The 25,280-nt window shown below is 32.5% G+C and overlaps 1 long non-coding RNA gene across 1 annotated transcript; it reads right to left on the bottom strand.

Annotated features, from left to right (window-relative positions):
• Positions 1-15,867: 15,867 nt before the first annotated feature.
• On the bottom strand, positions 15,868-21,262 carry LOC143079567 (uncharacterized). The gene is made up of 2 exons (XR_012979434.1): positions 21,124-21,262; positions 15,868-18,265 (listed from the first exon to the last, which is right to left on the bottom strand). It is a non-coding gene; the product is annotated as an uncharacterized LOC143079567 (long non-coding RNA).
• Positions 21,263-25,280: the final 4,018 nt, after the last annotated feature.

Genomic DNA, 25,280 nt, shown 5'->3' on the forward strand with positions numbered 1-25,280 from the left:
CAAGATTTTTTTTCAACAAGCATAAGTTATTGAGAACATGAGTATTAGACATAAACTATGTTTGAATACATATGCATTTCAAATTGAACAGGAATATTTTAAGAACTAAACTCCCCGTTCATATTATACCATCGATGATAGATATATAAACGTTTTGCACCAAATGAGTGCACTTAACACGGATTTATATCAATCAAATATTAAACACAACGCAATTGCTAAATATCAACGTTTACGCTTAATTTACTGTTTACCGACTTCGAATTTGATTATTCGATTTATTAAAAAACATGGATATCCGCAGGCTAAATGATTTACTATTTTACAAATAATGCCTTGGAAAGAAAGTTGTCTTATTAGCACTCCGACCACATCTTCTTATATATAATGAAAATGCATCGTATCAACTTTATCAACCAGCAAGTTCCTCTTCTAGTAATCTTATTTTATCAATTTGATTTTTCCCCATAGATTTTCAAACATAAATCATTCTTTATTGTTTCTAAGCGATGCAGAAATGTTTTGTCGGTTTTTTTTTGTGACTTTTGAACAGCGGTACACCACTGTTGCCTTTGTTTTTTACGGTTATTTCAGATTTTCTTGTTTTCAAAAATAAAACTATTCTGCAGTTTTTCATAAACGATACACAATTGTGACCACAATATTCGTTACCCGTCATTATTAATATATCGATCGAAAATCAGTAAACGTGTCCCCCTTAAGCTTCATATAGCATTGTGTCATTGTGTTACCATAACTATGATCATCGTTATTCAGCTGTATATCAATTGTCTTATATGAATTTATATAGTTCGGACAGAAAAGCTTTGTAGTCATTTAAAACAAAGTGTGGTACGCATTTTGTTGAAGTTTTTTGTCTTGCTTTCGAATGTTCGGTAAAAACAGATTCAATAAATGAAAGACAAGGTTATTCAAAAGTTAATGTTGATTTGAAAAAATGAGAAGGAAAGCAGAGCCTGAAAATGATTGATTGCCATGTTTAATCTGCAATTATATAGTAGATCTCTATGAACATTGCAGTTTGTAAAAAAATAATTTATATTCGAGTATTTTGCTTAACATTATAATATCTATGCTTTTAAAGATGTTTAAATATGATTTTATAGAATTGATTAATTAACTTTAAATGTATTCATTGTCCAGTTATTTGGAATAATCGTTGACACTTTTTTCAAGTGATTATGCATAATTCCTGATAATTTTAGTGTTTATGTATAATCTCTTAAGTTACCAGTGATTATATATAATCCCAGAAACTCTACATAACCCTAAATTATACACATTTATTATGACATATTGACCAAACCATTGAAAACAACAATTTGATTTTTGCCAAATGAATATGACATAGCATTAAGTAGATGACAGGTATTTTTGCAGGTTACGATTTGAGTTTTTCTCCATGCTAACAAAAATTATCGATATCACTTGCGAAACAAACTAACAACGTCATAATAAGTTATATAGTTGAGAACTTCTCAACTATATAACTTATTATTGGCAATGAGACGGGTATGTTAATAAGACAGAGGATCTTGGTGGCCAAATGATACAGCAGTCAAACACGTAACAAAGAAAGGTAGTCCAACTACTTTATTACGAGCCTGTCAACACTGAGATTGTGAGTTCGTTTCCCAAACGTGTCAGGTGAGTTCGACTCCAGTAAATCAACCAATAAATAACAGCTATGTTTGATAAAAGAATATCATTTCATAAATAAATATCATTTTATAAATAAATATCATTTTCTAAATCATAAAAATATATCATTTTATAAATAAATATCATTTTCTAAATCATAAAAATATATCATTTTCTAAGTCAAAATATTTTTTTTTCTAAATCAATCACATTTTTATGGATAGATAAATTTTGTCTATAAAAATCACCACTGTTAATTCTCAAACCTGAGAATTAAAAGTATATATAGTTCAATTAATCTCCTCATACGTTCCGTCATTATATTGCATCACTTGAACTGTTCCATCATCAAATCCTATCCAGATGTTGTCGTGTATGTCAACAGCAAAAGATGATGGTTGGTTTTGGTACTGGTCTATTTTGATTAGATTTCCATTTTTGATTTAAAAGGTGCTGACGAAAACGAACACGGTCCAAAATTGTAATACGACCATCTCTCAGAAATCCCGCGCCAATAAATGAATACACACTCTTCTCTTTAACTGCTTTTTCATCTTTGGGGGGGGGTACCTCATCTTGGGATTCCCGTGTTTGTCAAGAAGCTGTATCCACGACGATTTATCGTTTGGGTCACACGTGATACAAATGTTTCCGTTTACACACTCGTCTATGAATACTTGATTTTCAATTTTAATATTGTTGGAAATGTTAAGCTCATTCGTTTTGAATTTTTTGTCAGATAACCATCGTATTACTGCTCCCCTTTCTTTGCTTTCGGTCAAAATAGCGATATCTCTGTCTTTTTCTGGCGATGATACGGTACAAATAGCTGCCAAATGTTCAGAACGTAAATTTATATGGGAAACCAATGTGCACGCTCCCGTTTTTCTGAGAGTTCCAGCTACCGTTTTGAGTAGATTGATGGTTTTCCTGTTTTTTTAAGACCTATAAGCAAACCATGCTTTTGACTATGTCCAGCTGTAAATGGTTCTCCATCTATACGCGAAAGGAGAGTGGTCACGATTGGGTTTGAGTCGTTTAAATTAACCTCATTGACATCAACTCCAATAACCCAAGCCTCGTCAATATTTGTCTTGGGTACAATAAAAATGCCAGTATTTTCACATTTCCCCATTTTAATCATTTTGTAGTTTAAGTCTTTGTTATGACCTACAGTGACCCCTAATTTTCTATCACCTTCGTCTACCAATTTTGACACATAAATGTCACTTGAATTTTCGTCGTAATTTATATCTGTTTTTTGTTCATACTTGTTACGATCTGGATTTGTTTCTTTTGCAAACGCTACTAATTCTTTATCATTTGATGAAGGGGTTCGTTCCTTTTTTCCTCTTTTTTTGTACGAGATGATGTTTCGTCTACGGCCTTTGTATTCTTACATTGAAAAATATTTTGATAAAATTCTTTTGTTAAATATTTCTCCTCTATTTCAAAACTAGGAGGTTCGATATTGGGGATGTTTTCCGAGTTATTTTCGTTATTTGCCATTTTTTGTAGCTCGGAATTTAATTTTACAACATCTGGTGGTTGAATGTTAGAATTTTGTTGTTGTACTTTTCTTGATATTTGTTGAAAATGATGAAAATCATAGCATTCATCAAATTTCACGTTCGCTTGGTGCCTCGATTGTTCAATCTGTCGTATAGCTTCTTCTTGTAATTCATGAAAAATTGTCTTTAATTTTCGCGTTTTTGTACGAATTTTAGTAATGGTTTCATCAACTGATTCGTTAAATGACCCTTTAACTGTTGTGACAACCTCCATTGTTTCGGTCAAACGTGGAATATCCTTTTTAGTTATTTTTGCAACACTTTCAATCAAAACTTGTTTGTTCTTGTGATCATCGAGTTTACTTTTTTTGCATGTAGTATGTTTTCCTTCTCCTGAAACACAATCATCACACACAAAAACATTGCATGCATCTCAATGGAATCTAATTTCTTGTAAAGTGTGTTCAGCGCAAGTTCTAGACGATGACATCTTTCTGGTCCAGTTGAGTCTAAAATAAAATTAAAGTACAAATGATATTGTGTGTGTCAGTGTCTTGTACGTACACAACATTGTGCTAAACAAAAAATCAAAAAAATAACAGGAAACAAAAAAAATACTGGACAGTATAACATACCACATCAATCACTAACAAACAGACGAACAAAAGAAAAACAAATGTATGTATATCAACCAGGAGATGTCTTCAAAATCTATAAATCAGTTATTGAATTATTACTTAAACGGAGTTCAATTTTAATGAGGGGTTAATTTGAGTATAGAAATATGGTCATCACTGATTTTCCTCGACCTGGCAATAAAAGGCTGCAAACATACACAGCCTAGTTTAACAAGACTTTTAACTTCCAAAACCTTGTATACGACGACAGTCAAGCTTGCTTTCTGCATGTTAAGAAACCATTGCAAAATCTCTCTGAGGTTTCCTTAATTAACCGTATGCCAGGCAGCATCTAAGTCTATATTCCAATATACCCTAATTTTTAAATGCAATCTGCACATGTTCTCCCTTCTAAACACACTCTGGTCAGCCTAAGCAGTGTAATAATTCAAGATTTCCTCTCCCAATTATGCAATATGACACATTTGCCACTGGACGTTAACATGCAACAATGAAAAGCGAATTAACATTTTTGAAAAAGAAAACAAATGCAGCCAATAATTTTCGGCCTAATTTAGGGGGTTTTACGTAATGCACAAAGTTTTTACGGGCAATCGTTAGGCCAGGATTTTTTATTTTGTTGGTTTACGGATCCGCCGACCCGATTTTTCCGATTTTGGTAAAAAAAAAATCGCGGTTTCGTGTTTTTTATTTCCGCCGACCCTATAAAATGCGGTAGCCATGAAATAAAAATAAAAAAAATATCGGCTTTATTAAATTTTACCTTCGAACTGTGCTATTTTCAACACCGATCGTTTGCTATATTTGATCTGTTTTAGCTTCGATATTTTCAATGTGTTATAAATTTTAACCATTGTTGAAGAATGTACTGTGACATATATTCCTTTGTTCTTTGAGCAATAGTACCATTGCTACACCCACATTTTGTAATTTTTATATTGCCATTGTCCACTTGTATTTAAGTGATTTATTAAGCTATTAATTTATAGAGGTCATCTGTTTGTTTCATTTTTGGATATTAACACCCCATTCTGCATGTCTTCCTGTATATAAAATTTATTTCAGTGACAACTTCCAGACTCTGTGGAGCATCAAGGATTTATATATTATTTTAAATAAACACACAAAGTACACGTAGGTCGACATTTTCTTCTTACAGGAAGCCAGTCAATGCAAAGGACAGACTTTACAATGATGTTCTAAAGTTGATGTTTGAGAAGAAGTATGGATTTACACCTGTACAAGTAGAAACAGTTGGAAAAAGAGTTGTTTCTACACTCACTGATACCCTATGGTATATTGATCCCTTCCATGACAAACTGTTAGGGGTGTGGATCATTAGTTGCACTCGATCATGATTTTCATGTGTGTGGAATTGTTCAATCTGTGCTTTTTTCTGTTGATATTCCTGATAACAGACGGGACAGTTTCTACGAGGGGCAAGTATTTGTAACTTTAAAAGATAAAATCTTTCAGCCTTCAACAGCTATACGTCATGCTGTTGAATCAGTTGACATACTTCGTACTCTGACAGGGGACCTTAATCTTGATGTACCATTACTCTTTATGTACACAGATGGCGGTCCAGATCACAGGTCTACATTTTGGTCAGTGCAATTAGCCTGTATATTGATATTTATTTCTTTAGACTTGGACATGCTGGTCACAGCACGAACAGCACCAATGGCTAGCTATGCCAATCCAGCAGAGAGAATAATGAGTTTGCTGAATCTCGCTTTGCAAAATGTAGCCCTGGAGAGACCAGACATGATAGAAGACTATGAAAGAAAGATGAAGAGAAACGGCTCAATGACCAAAGTTAGGAACATAGGCGAGAAAGAACCAGATTTCAAAACTGCACTATTTCAGTCAACAAAACATGTTATATCAAAACTTGATGACAGATTCAGTAGACTGAAGTGGAAGGACAGGAATGTAAACATGCACGAAAGTGCAAATATTGATGATTAGGTGACATTGGTCATTTGCTGAGTATTCTTGACCACCTGGATGAAGGCCTCTCAATTGAAAAACTGAAGACGAAAAAGGATATAGAAAAGTTTAGATGTCTGAAGAATTTTATAGATTTGCACACCAGAGAAAGACAATACACATACCAAATAAAGAAGTGTGGAAACTGTGCCTATTGCACAATAAATCCCCCTCGTCTATCCCAAGAGTTGTTTGATAATCTACACTGGCTGCCAGATCCTGTCCCAGTTCAGAAAGATAGTGATGAATACAAGTCTTTTGATGATGTCTATGGAGAAGAAACAGATGATTCTGGAAGACCCAGCTTAGTCAGCAAAAACGTCCCTACATCAGCAGATCTTGGTCACAAAGGAGGTTTTGTAGCAGCAAGAGCAAGATCATTTATTATTTGCAGAGAATGTGGGAAGAGGAGAGTAGTGTACTCTGGCAAGCGTCTAACTATAGACCAGATGAGATTAATAGAGCGGGTACAAGAAGAGTTCATATTTACTTGTGGGGCCCCATTATTTCCAGATGGAGTCATGAAAGAGACTGTTTATGTCAGAGAAGGTCAATCGTGTAACAGTGAAATGGAAACTACCTATTATTCAGATGTAAGTGGATTGAATACACCAGTTTGTTTCTTCTGTGGTGATACTGAGGTGATCACAAACCAAGAAAAACAGAACCTTAAACAAGAATATGGAATCGTTCGACCTATAGGTTGCACTTTGTAAATACAGCTGTTTCTCAAAACACGCCTCTTTTGGGGAGTAATTGAATATTCATAGAAAATTGATTTTGTTTACATACTGGTTCCCAGTTATGCTCTCTGTGTTCCATATCGCAGAGACAGAACTTGGGAATGTTACCAGTAAATAAACACGTGCATATTGTTTACATTGAAATCTGTGGTAACCTTTCATTCGAGGTAGGGGTAGTTAAGAAAATTAGTGTAAGTTTAAACTCTGAGAAGTTCAGGGCATATAAACGTTGAAAATATGCCGCACAGCCCTATATTTTGACCTTTGAAAAAAAATGTGGTGCATATGAACTTTCAATTCTAGGATAAGATTTTTTTCAAAACTTCATAGTAAAAGTGGTACAGTTTTAGCCGTAAAAGGAGTTCCTATGGGAAATTGCATTGTCAATATTTACAGAAATGCAACCTATATAGGGTGAAAAAGGGGAACATTCAGAATTTAACCAAATTTGCTTTATTTCACAGATTTTAAAGAAATTAACTCAAATAAGAAGTTTTATAAATATTTAATGAAGATTGATAGAATCCTGGGCCTTAAATATGATGACTCAGCATAAATTCACAGTTTACAGTATGCAAAGTTTACTCAAAGTCCTGGATACAAAATTAAATCATAATATTTGCATATTTGTAAGTTAAATTGTTAAGAAGTGCTTATATTTACTCTTCGCAGTCATTGAAACTCATAGATCCTTCCTGAATATTATTTATGGGGTATTTGTGTCCTTTCGATAACCCAAAAGTAAGCCGCAACACCTAAATCTGCTTTTTTGTCACCACGGCATAATAAATACAAGCTAGAAAAACCAAAATATCTCAAGAAAACTTACAACAGTGTGTTCTATCCTGAATATGTACTAAATATTCCAAATTGCTAGAAACAGCAGAATGATTTAGGAAATTTGAGGCCCCAGGGGCAAAAAATATAGAAAATTGCCTACCCCCTGTGTCATAAAACAAATAATTTAACTTGTAAATGCTATGATTTTATGATTTTAAAGTTCTTGATATAGAAAACAATAACTATGCTTGGAAGTTATGCAAAAATCAGATGTTAGCAGTCATCTCTACAACATTTTAAGTGAATTTATATCTCAAGACTGGTATCTGCATACATACAACTATTGCAAATATGGCTTTGTTTGAACACTTCTAGTATATATAGTAGCTCAATTGTGTCAGATATATGGTAACAGATGATACTGTTGTGACAAGAATTCTAAATTGACCATTTGAGGCAGAAAATGTGTCCTTCAATTGACAAATAGGCATACAGTAAGATGTGGACTGGAGATAGAGGCTGGATTGGATACTTTATATAATCTTGAATGTTGTAATGATTGACTGCTAAACATTACATTTATGATATTCTGATATGCTTTCAATATGTTATCAAACAGTTTTTAACAGGTTCTAGGCATTTTTTATCAGAAAATATGCAAATAGGGTAAGCTGGCAATAATTAAAGTTTTGATTTCAAATTCTTTAAAAAATTGAAACAGGGGAGGGGGTATAAAATGTATAGTAAAGAAAAATTTAGAGTATACACAGTGATTTCTTAAAGACTTTAATTCTGATAAATGAGTATTAATGTGAGAAAAACTGATTTTAGAGAGTTTTCTATTTGAATAAATGTCTGTATAGGTTGCACTTTGTAAATACAGCTGTTTCTCAAAACACGCCTCTTTTGGGGAGTAATTGAATATTCATAGAAAATTGATTTTGTTTACATACTGGTTCCCAGTTATGCTCTCTGTGTTCCATATCGCAGAGACAGAACTTGGGAATGTTACCAGTAAATAAACACGTGCATATTGTTTACATTGAAATCTGTGGTAACCTTTCATTCGAGGTAGGGGTAGTTAAGAAAATTAGTGTAAGTTTAAACTCTGAGAAGTTCAGGGCATATAAACGTTGAAAATATGCCGCACAGCCCTATATTTTGACCTTTGAAACAAAATGTGGTGCATATGAACTTTCAATTCTAGGATAAGATTTTTTTCAAAACTTCATAGTAAAAGTGGTACAGTTTTAGCCGTAAAAGGAGTTCCTATGGGAAATTGCATTGTCAATATTTACAGAAATGCAACCTATATGCGACACATGCTTCCAGGGTGGAAAGAGACCAACAGTGAGGAATGCACTAAAAACAAACAAGAAAAAGAGATAAACAAACAATTTTATTTCAAAAACAGTCTTTTAAAATACACAAGAAGTGTAAAAACATTGACATTGCATTAATAAAGATGTTGACATTGCATTAAAAAGACATTTACATTTGACAATATTAAAATATTGTTTTGAAACATTGTTTGATTTTTTTTTTGGGGTATCCCATGATAGTGGTATACAGAAATCATTTAATAATTATATCAAAAGGGTACTATAAACAATTTAGTCATTTACCTTAAAAATCAGTAATTTTTGGGACTTTTTTTTTCTTTTTTTCCGACCGACCGACCCGACCTTTTCAGATGAAAAATCCGTAAACCAACAAATTAAAAAACCATGGCCTTACTGACCGTTTTTTTTTTTTTTTTTTTTTTTTTTTTTTTTTTTTAAAAGCATATATATATGTTCTTGTTTTAAACCTCTAAGTGAAAATATATGATTAGAGCATTGCATTAAATGTGTCATCCAGATGGCTACTTCGTCTATGGTATCCAAAGCCATTCAGTCATTTAAAAAATCTTGTCAGTTTTTTTGTCACAATTTACCGTTATTCCACTAGAATTTGTATAACATGGATATTTCCAATCTTTGAGTTTTTATGTGTTTGATGTCACAACTTTTATTGAATATCTGGCCATAAAAGAGGGGCGAAAGATACCAGAGGGATATTCAAACTCATAAAGAAAAATAAAGACTAAGCAGCACTAACCCCATGTGCTCCGGAAAGGTATGCATATCCCGATCCAGATGTGGCACCCGTCGTGTTATAACGAACCAAGGAAATAGTCAAATTCAGTAGGTCACTTTCGTGAAAAAGTACGGGATTACATCTACACTATTAGGACCTTACGACACGATTTATCATGTATTGATCGTTACATTTGCTTAACCTGCAAAGTTAACATGGTAGCGATTAATACGCCTTCATGTTGACATGTTCATAGAAACTTTTAAACTCTTGAAACCACTTTGATTTCGCTTAATCTTTTTTATTATATTCCTTTTGTAAATTGTGTTTCTTTTATTTATATTTAAACTTGACAATTTATAGCAATTATAAATAGACATATTACCTTCTAACGAAAATTTAAAACCCGATGCAATTTGGTCCACTTATTACTAAAGTAGTTGCGTGTAAAGTTCAACTATTTTTAACTATGGAAAGTCTAGTCGACTCTACTTCCTGAAACATTTACTGCGAAAAATATTAAATCTACCAGAAGTTAAACACCATAAGTAACTTTTGTGATTTTCTAAAAATTATGAATTCGAACTCTTTCCTGTCAGTGATTTTCTGTAGTAACCCTGATACATAATATTGATAAATTGAATGTAAATGATCTAACCATTTATTATTTATAATCATTTATTGAACAATCTCCCTGTTTGTTCAATAAAACTAACAACATGAACAATACAGGGGTGCCCTGTCAAATGCTGTAGACATGGTATTCATTATAACAGCAATAGTGCAATAAATCAGATTTTATATATAAAAAAAAAGATTTTCAGTATGATGCTTTAAAAGCTTATCATTTGTAATTACCAATTCATCAAACAATTTACATGGTAATTGACTTTTAAGATAGGTTACTGAAATGAAACGGAATCCAGGCATCAATTGAAAGCCCGTTACCCCTTCAATCAGTTTTGATTGTTGAAAACGCCCATCATTAAATGTTGCAAGTGATTTGTTTTGAATTTTTTTTCAAAACCTATAAGCCAAACCCTGAGTTTAAATCAAAATCCGAAACCGTAAATTAAAACCAGTTTTACTGCAACAAATACGCTATGATACGAGAAATGAAACAATCTTTTTCAAATGTTGGGGTGCGACCTGATCTTGGGATATTGGCACTAGCTATATAAACATGTTAGAAGATTTTATTGATTTATCTAGCACCGGAAACCTAGTCCACCTTTTCAAAGCGGTTTTAATATTGTCAAAATCATTTGATAACATTTATCTATATTCTACGTATACAAAAGTCGAGATTTTTTGTCTGATAGCGATATATAAAATAAAATAGAAAATTGATGAAGCATGTAAAATGTTTGCGGTTCTAATCAGTAGAGAAATAGAATATGAATATAAAATGTTAAATAAAGGCAGTAGTATACCGCTGTTCAAAACTCGTTAATCTATGGAAAAAACTAAATCGGGGTAACAAACTAAAACTGAGGGAAACACATTAAATATAAGAGGAGAACAACGACACCACATTAAAATGTACCACACACAGAAACGGACTAAGCATTAGACAAAATCCGATGAGAATAACAAATATAACATCAAAACCAAATACATGAATTTGGGATAGAAAAGTACCGTAGATGTGATTCAAAGGAAATTAAAGAATTAGGTTGAAAAAGTAAGTTACTTGTATACAAAATTATTAAACTTAGTCAAGATGAAGAATTTTCCTTAATAGGCCATCAGATATTCTTGACTTACAAGAGAATATAGGCTAGCTTTTGAAAACGAATAACATTTCCTGTTACAGGAGTGTAATATAAATACAAATAAATTAGATACCAATTAAAAGTTAAACAGATGAGAGGATTTTTTTCAAGCCATAAAAACACACAGAAATTTTTAATTATGAAAGCCTGCATTTTTTTCATGCAGTTTTTAATTACATTGTAGGTAAGGACACAGAAGATGTCCCAAGTCAGGTGATTCTGGATTTTGTTAGGCTTGTATATTTTTTTTTATTTTAGTACATTTATATGTTTTGGAGTTTAGTGTGACGTCAAATGTCATTGAACTAGTACACATTTTGTTAAGGGGCAAGCTGAAGCCGCCTCTAGGTTTGGAATTTTCTTGCTGTGTTGGAGGCTCATTAGGATCCCTCAGATGTTTTCTGCTCTTTGGTCGGGTTGTTGTCTCTTTGACACGTTCTACTTTCCATATGCATTTTCTGCTGCGCATAGATAATCTGTCAGGGTATTCCAAAGTCATGTGAAAGAGCGTTGTAAGGAAAGGTCAGTATTTTAAAAAGACTATAGATATATGTAAGAGCAAATGTCGAAATGAACACGTGTTTTCAATATCTTATCAACTGAAATATCTAAACGCTACATGACGAGACTACATAAACATAGAACGTTGAAAACAGGACAAATTGACAATACATTTGTCGAAGATCATAGTGACGAGTTTTCCAGCAGTGACAATTTACCATACATCTGACCGTCTTGTTAGACAATATACTTAATTCAGTTCACTGGGACACATGAGATCCGTGTAATTTATGAAGTACTTGTAAATACCTGAATAGAAGGACGTCAGTCACATATCTTTAATTGAAACTACATTGTAATGATTCATTCTGGATGTGTTTCATTTTGTCATTTGTATTGATTTTGTATTCTTTACACGCGACATCGGATTCAAATTAAAATGTAAATCATAGTTAAGCTAAGTCATTAAACTTGACTTACATTCCTATACGTAGTTTTTCCTTCTAATAAAGATTCAGGGAATCTAATTCATGATGTGTATCCTCATTGCAACAGACCCTTACCTGTACTTAGGATTGTCAATAAATCAAATTCTTTCTATGACAACAGTATACGTAAACTTTCACTTACCTATACTTAGAACTGTCATTCAATCAAGTTCGTTCTACATTACGACATAAAGATCACTGCGGCCTGTGATTTCAATTGAATCTTGTCAATCTTGCGACATTTGGTAAACACATCTAATTTGTCTTTGAAACTCTTACTTTTTCTTTCTTTTTCCTGTCTGTTGCTTTTACGATTTTTATTTTAGTTTTGACAGGATATCTGTCCACAAAGAACATTAAAGCAGGTTAAAAATTACCTATGCTACCTGTTTGATATGGTGAGTATTTTAATTTGTATTATATATATATTGAAATATGATAACGGTTTAAACACTTTGTATGAACTTAGAGTATCCCTTTGTATTGAAAAGGTAAAGTGATAAATCAAACAGGAATATCATAAAAAAAAACGTTTATATCATACACTCGGTGATACATATCATGCAAATATCAAACGGAATTACTAAATAGTAATAAAATTGAGAATGGAAATGGGGAATGTGCCAAAGAGACAACAACCAGACCATAGAAAAAAACAACAGCAGAAGGTCACCAACAGGTCTTCAATGTAGCGAGAAATTCCCGCACCCGGAGGCGTCCTTCAGCTGGCCCCTAAACAAATATATAATAGTTCAGTGATAATGAACGCCATACTAATTTCCAAACTGTACACAAGAAACTAAAATTAAATAATACAAGACTAACAAAGGCCAGAGGCTCCTGACTTGGGACAAGCGCACAAATGCGGCGGAGTTAAACATGTTTGTGAGATCTCAACCCTCCCCGTATACCTCTAGCCAATGTAGAAAACGCATAACAATACGCACATTAAAATTTAGTTCAAGAGAAGTCCGAGTCTGATGTCAGAAGATGTAACCAAAGAAAATAAACAAAATGACAATAATACATAAATAACAACAGACTACTAGCAGTTAACTGACATGCCAGCGCCAGACTTCAATTAAACTGACTGAAAGATTATGATTTCATCATATGAACATCAGGCACAATCCTTCCCGTTAGGGGTTTAGTATCATACCATCATAACATATATGAGAAGGACATAACCCGTGTCATGCCAACAACTGGTTTTTAAATAAATGTGTTTAGTTCCGATGCAAAGACCCTTCAAGTGAATCAATATTAACGCCAAAATATGCAATCTTTAATGACCTGACAACAGTATCGTAACTATATCCCTTCTTAATAAGTCTATTCAAAAGTTTTGTTAGTTTTTGAGGTGAATACTGACACCTTTGTGCTTTATAAAGAATATTTCCATAAAAAATTGGATGTGACATACCTGAACGTATAAGAAGTCTGCACGTTGAGCTATATTTACGAATGATGTCCTTATACCGAAGATAAAATTTAGAAAATGTTTTGACTAGTTTGTGATATCGAAAAATCCTGGTGTTATAATTTTTCAGTAATACATACATTTCTCTCGTTAAAATCTAAAACATTGTTACATACACGAGCGAATCGTACAAGTTGAGATATATAAACACCGTAAGATGGTGACAAGGGAACGTCACCATGTTTTCCAAGTTCGAATGAGATTTATTCAATTTATTCAAAATCATGTATACCCACATAGTTTCTAGAACGTTTTTATATATTTAACAGCAATGATTAGATTGTTTTCAATAAAAATGTTAACATCGGAGAATATATCTACTCAAGATTTAATCTCCTAGATGGTGTTTAAGCAAATAGAAAGACGAGCTATCAGTACAAAACCATCAGCATTGCTGTCATTAGGGAATTGTGAATAAGTACCTGCAGAACAAACACTATTTCTAATTTATCCTGCATAATAATCACGAAGACGCTTGACGACTTTAATAGTACAGGGATATAGGCGATTCTCTCTATCTGATAAATGTATCAAAAACGTGCGGATAATTGATGAACATTTCCGGTTACAGACATAACTCGAACGTAGTCTATATATTCAGCTTAAATGAGACAATCTCCTTTTCTTTCATGAATGTGACCTACCGAATTAGACTATTTACCGGATTTGTTATCACATAAGCAACACGACGGGTGCCACACGTGGAGCAGGATCTGCCTACCCTTCCGGAGCATCTGAGATCACCCCTAGTTTTTGGTGGGGTTCGTGCTGTTTATTCCTTAGTTTTCTATGTTGTGTCATGTGTACTGTTGTTTGTCTGTTTGTCTTTTTCATTTTTAGTCATGGCGTTGTCGGTTTATTTTAGATTTATGAACTGGTGATCAACTTCGTTTCAATCATTGTTCATTTATTGTCTTCATATTGATATTGTGTATGATGTCATTCACTTATATTTGATTTTGTTCAATTATTTATTAATTGTATAAAATAAAGAAGACTGAAAAGCTTAAGTTTGATATTTTTAGTCATTGTTTTGGACAATAGAATATACAATAAACTAAACTAAACTGATATCATTATGTTTCAGTGTTTAAATTTAAAAAATGAGTAGATGAAATAAATTCTTAAACAACAAATCATAAACCAAATGACAAGTAACGTAATAAGTTTAGATCATCGTTTCAACATAAACAACCTATAAATAGCTCAATCCCTTTCACTCATTTGGCCACCTCGATTATTGCTTCCATTACTACAGATCTCGAACATAAAATCATTGTGTAGTAGTTCCAAAACTATGCATATATGTCTTCTCTACAAACCAAAATGATAAAATTACTATAGAAAGAGTCTATTCAAGGGAACAAATAATGTATATGGATCATATACAAATTTGCGGGCTCTAGAAACAACATCACCGTAATAAAATAAGATGCGATAGTTCTGTATATATATGTTAACCATTTGTTATACGATTTATACAGGTACAGAATAATTTCTTTAAAAAAAATGATTTTTTTAATCTCATAATGAAAATGAATGAATTTTGCACATGGTTTATGCAATATGTGGTAGCAAATTCTCCGACTTGATATCGCCGTAATGCTGAATTTAATTTCATCTTTATGTACAAACTGTATTGGATTTCCGGGTAAAGAAAGAATAGCTTTGTTCCGTATATATATACGGAATCCGATGTTCTTTACTGAATGGAAAATAAAAAGACTTTTTCTTATAGCGATGGAAATGTTTTATAGTGATACAAATAACACAATGATGACTGCTGTATCCTTATTTTTTATATTGTTACCTTTTATGTCTGTTTGCTTTCTTCACACATTGTTGTCAATATAATGAAAACTTATTTGACAGTCCTACAAGTGAATTTTAGTTCGCTAAAAAAAAACAAGTTTAATCTTCCATTTTTTACATAAGGACAGACTTGTACTTAGTCAGGAATATGAAAGTTGTTTTCCTTCCGTTTGATGTGTTTGAGATTTTGATTTTTCCATTTAATAACGGACTTTTCGTTTAGAATTTTCCTTGGAGTTGATTTTTTTAACACTTCAAATATGTAAGTGTCCTTTTCTCAGGTGAAGAACTTCGTCAGTATTTGTCTTTTAGTACATCTTCATTTTTTTATTTTTTTTTCTATATTTTTTCTAAAATAATAGATTTTTCGCAATTTTTTGGGCAATTTATTTCTAAACATATGGTCTGTTGTGGAAGACCAGGTTTTGCTCACTTGTTATCCTTTGTTGTGTTGTTGAGATGAAAAATAGATGCCTTATTAGAGTATACTCAACACTTCATTTCATTCATAATACAAACTGTAACATATACAGAAGAAATATGTAGTGCAATATTTTTAAGGTGGTACCCAACACTTTAACTAAAATTAATTTGGCTCATTTAATTTTCAAAAAAATTTGATAAAATATTTGCTTTGACCCTTTGATAAATTTTCAAAAACTTCAACCAATCACTTCCTCGGAAAAAAAGGTAGGATATATAGCATTTTGACAAACATTGATTTTAATCATCGGGAAGCTTAATGTTTCCTTAACAATACAACGTGATTGAAACGTTAAGCTAATTTTACAGATGTATCTCCTTGTAGTGTAAGGTACCACCTTAAAGCTTGAAAAAAAAAAAAAATGAATATACCACATTTTCTCCAGAACATATCTAATGCCATTACTCTCATCTTAACTAAAATTCAAAATACAACAACTTCATACATATTTTGGAGGTTCGAGCAAAATTTATGAGTATTTCTATTGTAAGTACCCAGAACTAAGTAAGTTATTCAAAAAGATATATAACTAAATTGAAGATATTAATCATTAATTTCAATGTCCTCATACCATCCGTCCTTATATTCCATCACTTGAATTGTCCCGTCGTCAAATCCGATCCAGATGTTGTCGTATAAGTCAACAGCAAAAGATGATGGTTGGTTTTGGTATTGGTCTATTTTGATAAGCTTTCCATTTGCATCTAAAAGGTGCTGACGGAAGCTCACGCGATCCAACATTGTAATACGGCCATCTCTTAGAAATCCAGCGCCAATGAATGAATATACAATGTTCTCTTTAACTGCTTTTTCATCTTTTGTTGGGTACCTGATCTTGTGATTCCCATGTTTATCAAGAAGCTGTATCCACGACGATTTATCGTCCGGCGCACACGTAATGCAAATGTTACCGTTTGTAAACTCTTCTATGTATACTGGATTTTCAATTTCAACATCGTTGCTAATGTTAAGGTCATTCGTTTTTAATTTCTTACCAGAATACCATCGAATGACTGCTCCCTTTTCTTTACTTCCTGTCACTTGGTAGTCACGTAGGAGTACCGCGATATCTTTCTCTTTCTCTGCAGGCGTTGATACGGTACAAATAGCTGACAAATGCTGAGCATGTGCATTTATATGGGGAACCAATTTGCACACGTCCGCAGTTCTTCTAAGCGTTCCAGTCGAAGCTTGAAGTAGCTTAATGGTCTTCTTGTTTTTAAGACCTATTAGCAAACCATGCTTTTGACTTTTTCCAGCTGTAAAAGGTTCTCCATCTATACGCGCAAGGAGTGTTGTTGATTGTGGTGTTTGCTTCAAATTAACCTCGCTGATACCAACTCCGATAATCCAAGCCTCATAAACATTTGTTTTCGGTACAATTAAAGTAACAGCATTTTCACATTTGAAAGATTTAATTACCTTGTAGTTTAAGTCTTTGTTATGAACTACTGAACACCTTAATTTCGTCTCTCCTTTGTTTGACGAGTTTGACACGTGTATGTCACTTGAATTTTCGTCGTAGTTCGTATCTGCTCCTTGTTCATTCATGTTTATAACTGAATTGGTTACTTCCGTAGACGAGACCGGTTCTATATAATCTAAGGAGGAGTTTGGTTCTTCTAAACCCTTTTTATATGTACACGATTCTGTTTTATCTTCATCTTTTATATTGTTACATAGAAAAAAATCCTGATAAAATGCTTTTGTTAAATATTGTTCATTTATTTCAAAACAGGGTGGTTCGAGTTTCGGGATGCTTTCCGAGCCGTGTTCGACATGCAACATTTTTTTCATTTCGGAATCAAATTTTACAACATCTGAAGATTGAATGTCGGATTTTTGTTGCTGTACTTTCTCTGTTATTTGTACTAATTTGTTATATCGAGTTTGATGACGATCAAGAAAATCATCAAATTTCATGTTCGCTTGTCGTCTCGATTCATCAATTTGTCGTATAGTTTCTTCTTGCAATTCATGAAAAATTGTCTCTATTACTTGTGTTTTTGATCGAATTTCAGTAATGTTTTCATCCGCTGATTTGTTAAAAGATTCTTTAACTTTTGCTGCAAGTTCCAATGTTTCCTTCAGACGTGGGAGATTTTTATTAGTTATTTCTTCCACATTTTCAATCAAAATTTGTTTGTTCTTGGTACCATATTCACTAAGTTTAATTTTGTTACATTTAATATGTTTTCCTTGTCCTGAAACACAATCGTCACACACAAAAACATTGCATTCTTTGCAATAGAACCTAATTTCTTCTGAAGTGTGTTCAATGCAAGTGGAAGACATGGACATCTTTCAGGTACATTTGAGTCTGAAATAAAATAAGCTATCAATGCTATAGTTTTAATGTTAGTTTTGCGTAGGAAAACAACGTATTTCACATTGAAAGATAGATATTTTACCTATAAAACCAGGTTTAATCCACTATTTTCTACATTTGAAAATGCCTGTACCAAGTCAGGAATATGACAGTTCTTGTCCATTCGTTTTTTATGCGTTCGTTTTTGATGCGTTTTGTAATTTAATTTTGCCACGTCATTATGGACTTTCCGAATTAATTTTCCTGTAAGTTCAGTATTTTTGTGATTTTACTTTTTAGTATATATATGACAAGCGTTTTTGACGTTGCTCTGTACATTTACATCCAGTCATTGTGGTATTTATGGTATTGTGCTATGGTAAATGTTTGTATTTTTTTTTTCTAATGTTCTTTGTGTATATACCTTTTTGTGTTTCTTTCTTGCATATGACGTGGCTCTGTAATTATACATCCTGCCATTATGTTATTGTGCTGTGGAAAATTCTTGTATTTTTATTTTAATGTGTATTGTCAATATATTTCTTTGTTTCTTTCATAGCATATTATGCATTCATTAGACATTTTTAAAAGTGAGGAACGAATTTGATGTTTTATTTGTATGCATATTTTCTTGTATTTGACACACACATTTCGTTTGACGTATAAAAATACAATGCAGATTATCAATATGATTATAGATATATTATAATACATATAAAATTAAACAATCATACATGAAAAATACACAGATCATGTACAAATACAAATATGTCTCATTCATACCAATAACAGTTATCTTCACTTAGATCCCGTGCATGTGGTAATTATTTGAAATAAAACATAAACATATTGAATTTAATGTCCGCGGAAAGTACACTTTAATTGCAAAACTTTATCTATGAATTATGTATAAACGTAAGGTTTTTAACATTAAAGCTCTAAATTGCAAACCCGTGATAAATAGAATACATTTCACTATTTAAAGTAATAGATATAAAAAGATATAGACAACAATAAAAACATTGAGTTATGCTTCTTTGTCTAAATATTTAAGATTGATCAATTTAATCAATACTGACGTTACTTTTAAAGGAAACATGTTTTATCTTATTCAACAATGGTCAAGTATTGAAGCTTCAATTGGTGAAGTTGAAAAAAAAATCCCTTCGTGAATTTTACGGAGATAAAGCGAGTTGGTTGACAGTTTTGGAATATCTGTTTCACAGATACCAACGGATATCTTTCAATTGTCGTGAATACAATCCCGTACCCTTTTCACCAAAGGTAGCCTTAAAAATAAGTCTTATCACCTGATATGATCTTGTATGATCAAAACGATAGGTGCAACATGTAAAGCAGGATATGTGTACTCTTCCAGAGAACCTGATATTACATCCAGATTTTGGTGGTGATCGTATTGCTCCGGTCTGTTTGTCTATTTCTTTTTCAGTCATGGTGTTGTCATTTCATTATGTTCAACTTATGAGTTTGAATGTCTCTCTGGTATCGTTCGCCTCTCTTTGACACGTGTTTAGTTTTTCCTAAAATCTTATGTAATATAAAAAAGAAGATGTGGTATGATTGCCAATGAGAAAACTGTCCACAAGAGACCAAAATGACACAGACATTAACAACTATAGGTCACCGTACGGCCTTCAACAATGAGCAAAGCCCATATCGCATAGTCAGCTATAAAAGGCCCCGATAAGACAATGTAAAACAATTCAAACGAGAAAACTAAGTCTTGGTTCAAGTATATTCAGAAACAAATGAATGCTTTATTGTTATCCCTATGCATTTTAATAACGGTTTCGTATGAAGTAATATATTAATGCCTATGAAAACATCTTAAATCTGTATATAAACATTAAAAAATGGATGTGAAAATAGTCAGATTAATAACAGATCTATATGTGAATAATATTCAATATCATATTAGCTGAAGGATATAAAAGCTACAGGACGTCGAAAATGTGTGTGACTGACAAAATAAAACTCTGACAAATAAATGAAAATATTTCATTTGTCAAATCGAAAATGTTGAGTCGTCCAAAACCGACCATTTCAACAAAAGTTACCAAAATGAAGATGATTGGTTTGCTTCAGTACACTGGAACACATGAGATTTGAGGAAGTTCTGAAATGCTAGTAAGATGTCAGTATAATGAGTCATCAACATATCTGAAAGTGACAGTGAAGGATTTTACTGAGTGTGTTTGTCCATTGTATATTTTTTACGTGTTTGCTTAAAGGGGAAATATGTCACGCATATTTCTGGACAAGAGTAATGTAATAACAAATAGAAAATAAATATTCTGCTAAGTTGGATGCCCAAGATAAAGGACTGAATTTTGACAGTAATAACATTAACGGTACCAATTTTTCTGCACCAGATATCACGGGTACTTGCAGAGATTTAAGAACATGCAGAAAGCCTGGTACTATTTACATGCGGCACCAGATTCAAATTTAAATCTAACTTCTTTTTTAAGTAAACGGCGTCATCAAATGTAAAACAAAAATCATTTCTTTACTTAGTTTTTACTTTCTTAATTTGAACCAGAGCTGCAGACGGACGAGAAATATCATTAAGGCTACAAAACAGCCACTTATCTGTACTAAGAACTAATCAATTAATTAAGTATATTCTATGAAAACATTAACTTAAGTATACTTGAACTTATCGTTTTGGGTTTTCCTTTGAGTTACTTTCGTTATTCTACTATGTGGACCTATCGATCAATAGAACTTGTTCTATATTACAACTTAAAGTTCACATAGAATTTAATTGAAACCTCTTAATCTCGTGAATTTTGGTAAACACATATATTAATTTCTTTTCAAAAGTTGCCTTATTTTACATTTCTTACCTTTTTGTGACTTTTCCGAATTACTTTCAGTTTTGATACGACGAATATCCACTTAGAATATCATAACCAGGTTAAATCAAGGCCACAATAGTGTACCGATGATCAATGATCAAATATCGTAAACCGGTTGAATGAAAATTAAAACTATTTAAACCTTTTAAAAAATATAGTACCTGTTTTGTGTGGTGAATATGACAAAATTGGGTATTTAATACACATTGGAAAATGGGTTTATTATACACATTGTGCATAGCACTGATGTAGTACCTTTTGTAATGAATAAGTGGAATCGTAACAATTGGAATCACTGGGCTTTTTTTTTTTATTTGAGTTCACCTTCATATCCTTATACAGTTAGTATATCTTCAAGTGTGAAAAGTGATTGTATTGTAACATACCCTGTTTTCCAACTCCAAAACTATTAAATTACATAAATTTTGCGAATATTGCTAATTAAGCAGTATAGTACATTCACGCATGGGATATCTAGTTAAAAATATGAATATATCGGATGACTTCGCCTACCAACAAGACCGACATTTATGAAAACAAATAAGGACTTTTTTCCCAAAAACTAGTTATTTAGCCCATTATCTACTTAAATATGCTCTGTAAATACTAAACTATGTCGGCCTTCACAATATAAAGGATACAATAAACTAATGATATATATCAGGATAAAATTTTGTATTTACGCCAGATGCGCGTTTTGTCTACAAAAGACTCAACAGTGATGCTCGAATCTAAAAATAAAGTTAAATAGGCCAAATGAAGTACGAAGTTGAAGAGCATTGAGGACCAAAATTCCTAAAAGTTACAACAGGTTCAGTTAAGTCTGCATCGTATCTCAACTTACATCTAGAAATTGGCAATGAAGGTGGGTGGAAAACAAAATTTCACTATCAAAGAGATAATTTCAGCTTCAATTTGAAAACTGTGTCAAAACGTGTGAACTTTCCACTTATATATATGTAGCAAATATGTAGCAAATTTCCAGTAGCGCATGCATAAGAAGTATACATTTCCCAGTTGGCACGATAATCCAGAGCTAGCATTGCATATCATGCTTTCCTTGATAGAAGGTTGTAATTGACAAGGAAGCTATTAAACCAACAGTAACAAGTGGCAATATTGAAATAATACCTTTTGAAATTTTAAGGACGCCATCACTAGTTGGTTGACCCTGATGGAATATCTGTGTCACAGACGACGACATATATGTTCCAATTATCGTAACAACAATCCAGCCCTTGAATCGATTGTGACCTATCGAATTAAACTGATCATCGGATGTGTACTATCTCTCTACATACATGGGCAACATAATGAATGTCACATGTGGAGCAGGATCTTTTAACCCTTCCGCAGCACATGCGATAACCGCCCCCTTCCCTGTTTTTTGCAGATGTTCGATTTGCTTAGTCTTTTATTATGTTATGTTCTGTATAATATCATTTGTTTGTTTTTTTATCGTATTTGTTCTTTTTTTGTCATGGCATCGTCCGTTTTTTGTTCTTTCTTACTGATGAGTTTGAATACCCTTTGGTATATTTCGCCTCTCTTGACGAAACATGAGACCAATTTTACTGAATTGCAAGAACTATAGCACAAAAAACATCTGCTGTACTAGACAGCTTGAAAAATACAAATACAAATGTACACAACTCTAGCTAAAACACAGACTAACAAGATATATTTCTTCACAAACCTAAACATACGTAAAAGATACGAATATCTATAATGACTTTGAAAAAAATGTATTACAATTTGATAAGCAAATGAACTATATTAGTTTTCTCGTTTGAATGTTTTTACGTTGTCTTATCGGGGCCTTTTATAGCTGACTATGCGGTAATGTTTTTTCTCATTGTTGAAGGCCGTACGGTGACCTATAGTTGTTAATTTCTGTGTCATTTTGACCTTTTGTGGATAGTTGTCTCATTTGCAATCATACCACATCTTTTTTTTATATATTACATGCTTTTTTTTCTCATGTCAAATCTATGAGACAAACCTATATTTGTCAGAACCAAATGTTTGCCTATTATTAATTTAGATTTCAGTACAACTAAAATACAATGACGCAGTTAAAGTTTGACATAACATACATCACCGGCGATATTAATACAATATTGAAAGTTTACATGAATTAGGTTTGTTAAGCTCGATCAAAATGTATGATAGTGGACCACAAAGTACGTCAAAACATAAAGTATCAATGTATTTAGCTGAAGAGTATTCTGTCGTTAATTATCTATTTTTAGATGGTGACGTTCCCTTGTCACCATCTTACGGTGTTTATAAATCTCAACTTGTACGATGTCGCTCGTTTATGTAACAATGTTTTAGATTTTAACGAGAGAAATTTATATATTACTGAAAAATATTACACCAGGGTTTTCGATATCACAAACTAGTGAAAACATTTATTAATTTTTATCATCGGTATAAGGACATCATTCGTAAAGATAGCTCAACATGTGACCTCTTATACGTTCAGGTATTTCACATCCATTTTTTATGGAAATATTCTTTATAAAGCACAGAAATGTCAGTATTCACCTCAAAAGCTAACAGAACCTTTAAATAGACTTATTAAGATGGGATATAGTTACGATACTGTTGTCAGGTCATTAAAGATTGCATATGTTGGCGTTAATATTGATTCACTTATAGGGTCTTTGCGTCGGAACTAAATACATTTATTTAAAAAAAAAAACAGTTGTTGGCATGACACGGGTTATGTTCTTCTCGTATATGTTATGATGATATCATACTAAACCCCTAACGGGAATGATTGTGCCTGATATTCATATGATGAAGACATAATATTGCAATCAGTTTAATTGACTTCTGGAGTTGGCATGTCAGTTAACTTGTCATTTTGTTTATTTTCTTTGGTTATATCTTCTGACATCAGACTCGGACTTCTCTTGAACTGATTTTTAATGTGCGTACTGTTATGCGTTTACTTTTCCACATTCGCTATAGGTATAGGGGAAGGGGAAGGATAGAGATCTCATGAACATGTTTAACCCCGCCGCATTTTTGCGCCTGTCCCAAGTCAGGAGCCTCTGGCCTTTGTTAGTCTTGTATCATTTGTAGTTTATTGTGTACAATTCGAAGTTTAGTATGGCGTTCATTATCATTGAACTAGTATATATATATTTGTTTAGGGGCCAGCTGAAGAACGCCTCCGGGTGTGGGAATTTCTCGCTTCATTGAAGACTTGTTGGTGACCTTCTGCTGTTGTCTGTTCTATGGTCGGGTTTTTGTCTCTTTGACACATTTCCCATTTTCATTCTCAATTTTATTTTTTAATGTTAATTCAACAACCAAACTATCAACAAAAGATTTATATTTCATATCAAAAGACGAATTATATATCTACCAAATAAAAGCTGTATTCTTTAACTCTTTGATTATAATCTAGCGTTTCCAATTTATTTCCAATTGCAAATATAAATTATTTCATTTCTCATTAAGGAGGCTCGCGTGTTTAAATCATTTTTTTTTTAATTAATATAGCATTTCGCTATGTTTTTCTATAAATGAACTTTATCTTATACTTAATAGAAAAATGAAACGACAAAATGGAGTCACCGTTCATTTACACTCACAATCTGCCTTCGACAGAAGCATACATTTTTGTTAATGTCCTTTTGTTCTGTTGAACTAATAGGAGAAATAGCGGTGATATCGAAATACAGAAATTGCTTAACTTTTAATATTATTTAGTTTACAAGTATGTACAGCTTATTCAAAAACAACAATAAAAAAATATAGGTCACAGATGAGTTAAAAGAGATATTTCAATTTAAATGCACAAAAATGGCATTTTTGCACCAAAGGGAGATAATTTGGAGCTTTTTCAATAATATCTACATTTAAAAACCACCTAGGGCCAACACGAATTGATTTTTGGAATGATTTTTGTACCATATGATAAAGTAACAACTACTTAAGGTAATGAATAAAATTTGTAATGAAAAATAAATGTTTAATTTTTTTCTGAAAATCTTATACCTTGACCTATAATGGTTTACTTTTATAAATTGTTACTTGGATGGAGAGTTGTCTCATGGACACTCATGCCACATCTTCCTATATTTATATTATATAATAGCTTTTACAGTTCATTTCCGTTGAATCGAATA

Source organism: Mytilus galloprovincialis, chromosome 6 (assembly GCF_965363235.1).
Source record: "Mytilus galloprovincialis chromosome 6, xbMytGall1.hap1.1, whole genome shotgun sequence".
NCBI lineage: Eukaryota > Metazoa > Mollusca > Bivalvia > Mytilida > Mytilidae > Mytilus > Mytilus galloprovincialis.